We start from the raw sequence: 3363 nt of genomic DNA on the forward strand, positions 1-3363 counted from the left end.
GTTTTGATATAAATTATCAAATAACTATTTAATTTTTAAATTATTGTTATTATTTATTTATTGGTATTTGGGATCAAATTCATGACCTAACGCTTGTCAGGCAGGTGCTGTGCCACTGAGCTATATCCCCAGCAAATTATAACTATTTAAAATACATATTCAAATAAGTTAACAAGAACTTTTTCTCCCTGATTTACTTTATTATTTGAGCAAGAGAAAATATTGCCTCTTAGTATTTAGACCAAAAGGGGTCACACCTAAAAGTCTAGAGCAGTGTAACCATCTCTCCTCTGCCAGTGTTTGAATCAAATAGGAGTTGCTGTCTGTCTTCTAAGTGTATTCATTTCAGCTACCTTAGACTTAGTGTAGCCACGTAAGAACAGTTGGGAAGCAATGGGCTCCTTCTAAGCTTTCTGCTGCTCGACTCCAGGATTGATCTGTTTCGTCCTGGGAAAGGGTTGCTGTCATTTGTTTTTTTGCTTTTGGTTGAGACATGGTAATTGACTCCATTGTGATTGTGATCAAGTTTGCATGCTGTTGGCATACCAGGCACTTGCTGACAAGCAAAATTCTATGTAACAAGTTCATGTTCCTATGGAGCCGGATGGAAGACAGACTTCCAAACTGAGTTCCCACTATACTACATGTTCAGAACCTCAAAATCTTCTTCCAGGTAAAAGTCCTCCCGTTTTTTCAGTAGAGCCAATGAATTCTGCCCCAGTGGTTGTCACTTCTGGTTTGGTTGGAGGTATAAAGGGAGGCCAGTGTGGTGGATGTTTCTGAACTAATTCAAACATCCTTAAATTCTCCTTCAGAATTTCCTTCTGAGCAAGGCTACGCCAGTTATCAAAGTCTTTTTCAAAACTCTTTGCAGAAAAATCCCAATGTTACAGAAGGATCTAAGTTCAGTATGTTCATCTGCTGTGGGGACTGCAGGCAATGAAAAGCCTGGTCATTGACTGTTCCATTTTCTTCAGTGATAGCAAAGGTCTGGGTTGTGTGAAGGTCCAAGATGAGCTCATCACCTCAGAATCCTATGAAATAATAGCCATTATTTGGTTTTCCTCCTAATGCCCCAAAGACTGTGGCATCTTAGAACACTCTTTGAATGCATCAACATACATAGGATTGATTTGGTTTATGCCTAAGCAAAGGGGCACAATGAGCATCAGGGGTTTCCAGGCTGGGCAGAAGGCAGAAGTATCTTTGATCACTCTGGTTTTAAGGGATAAAAGAATCAGGGGAGCTTTTGTCAGCTGTATCAGCATTAAAGGGTAGGACTCAGCACATTTTTTGATACCTTCAATGACCAATGTGTTATCCATTTGAATATAAACAGCTAAGAAATTCCATTCATTAAATAAATCACCTGTGCAACTGTATTTGATCCAAACCATTCGCCAATTGATTTACCTTCTCCTACACCCATTTCTGCCATTTGATGGATAAAATAGCAACAGTCCTTTTTATCTAAGAAGCTTGTAGGATCTGTTGATATTCTTTGGGTTTTCTTTGTGTTTCTCCCAGTTCTAGTCCCTTTCCAAGTTTCTACAGATAAGAGCTTGAGCCAGCATCATCTGTCCATAGTGCCGCATACATCCCCAGCCAGCAATTGATGAAGGGCCTGTTCCCCTGATTGGTGAAAATTTCCTTCTGTATATAAACCATAGATGAGCGCTTACATCAGACAACAGCTTAGATATTTCTGTTTTAAGGAGATGCTGCTTCCCCAGGATCCATACCAGCTCATCATTATCTGGAAATTCTTTTAGGTAGTCAGCAAAAATAATAATCTGGATTTCATACTTGGATAAAACTAACTCTATTCTCCAGCTGTCATCGTGGCCTTATTCCACTGGCAACCTGACTCCTGTTCTTTGGTTTTGAAGGCCTGTAATGCTTTCATTCATCTGTTCTGATCAGTTTTAAACTGCTTTGTTAGAATTCATTGTGTGGGAAGATATAGGCACCTATTTTGAAGAAACCAAGAGACATTGTGGTAGCCACTGTTGATCTCCTGCTGTCTTACCTTGAAATCTTATGTCACTTGTATTGTTTTCTTCTGATCTGCTTTGCTCTCTTTTGTTATGTTTTGTTTTATCCTCTTTAAAATAAAAAATTGCATTCTATATTCATCTTTTGTGCTTAATGACTAATTAGTTCTAAGATATGAACTTAGCTTAGAAAAACTGGCCCCCTTGGTTAGGATCTTTTTTATCAAAGCATTTTGTTTTTTGTACCAGGGATTGAACTCATGACCTCATGCCCACAGGCAAACATTTGAACCTCTGAGCTAAATCCCTGGCTTATCTAAGCACCTTGATGTTAAATTATTTTCCTTTTAGAGTATAATTGCATCTTAATTCTGATGAAAACATTTATTCCAGTGTTCTACTTTCATGAAGTAATCATGTTGGACAAATTATTGGCTTCCTTTCTATCAACATCTTTTTTAAAACATTGGATTTATTCTCACCACTGAGTCTCAGGTAAGTTGAGTATGCCTTTAGCCTCACCTTCAATTATGAGGAAATAAAAGGGAAGACTTGGCCTTCTATCCATAGATAAGTAGTTATGCAGTTATATAGGCAAAGACAAAAACAGAATATTACTGAGTTTCTATTTATTTCCGTTATTAGTAGTATATACAAAAAATGATTGATCCTCTTTTGGCTTGAATGCAGTTGCAGCTGGAAGAACTTCTGTTCTACACTGGAAAAGTAATACATGATCAGATGAAGTATTTTCTTTATGCTCCTGATCTATGGGTAAAACCAGGAAAAAATGAACACGGATGCTGAGTTCCCAAATGTGGAGGGTGCTGCCTCATTCATTTATAACTTCTCTGAGTTCAAGGAAATTTTTCCTTCCAACAGTGTTCCTTGCTAATACATGTAATGAAACAGCAGGTATAGGATTGAACTGCAAAGGCATTTGCAATTAGAAAAGATCGAGCTTTAAGTCAGGTAGAAAAGGTAATTTTATATTGAAAATCATAGGGAAATGTAAGACTCAAGTAATTTCTACTCTAATAAGGGAAGCAACAAACAACCAAGGGTCATCCTGAGCTCCACACGTTTGTATTCTGTTTTAGCAATCTCTTTGTCGGCACCTCTATCTCAGTCTTTCTGTTTTTGCTAGATAATAGATCCCAATTAGAGGCGCCTGAATTAATCTTACTTCAACCATGCACATTGTTTCCATTAGTGTAGGCTCTTAATTAATCAGTCTAATATTTCTTTTCCTCTTCATTTTTGATTGTTTTGTGAAAAACCTTTGGTGTGTAAATTTTCACACAGAAAATGTATTCTTATTGTTCATTGGTATTTTAAATTTATATACCTGTTATTTGTAGATTACATT

At 37.1% G+C, this 3363-nt stretch overlaps 1 pseudogene; it reads right to left on the reverse strand.

The window, feature by feature from the left end:
- Positions 1–640: 640 nt before the first annotated feature.
- On the reverse strand, positions 641–1610 carry LOC100723213 (cysteine protease ATG4A-like; annotated as a pseudogene).
- Between the last annotated feature and the right edge of the window lie 1753 nt (positions 1611–3363).

Source organism: Cavia porcellus, unplaced genomic scaffold (assembly GCF_034190915.1).
Source record: "Cavia porcellus strain 051 isolate PalLab524CR breed Dunkin Hartley unplaced genomic scaffold, mCavPor4.1 scaffold_4, whole genome shotgun sequence".
Taxonomy (NCBI): domain Eukaryota; kingdom Metazoa; phylum Chordata; class Mammalia; order Rodentia; family Caviidae; genus Cavia; species Cavia porcellus.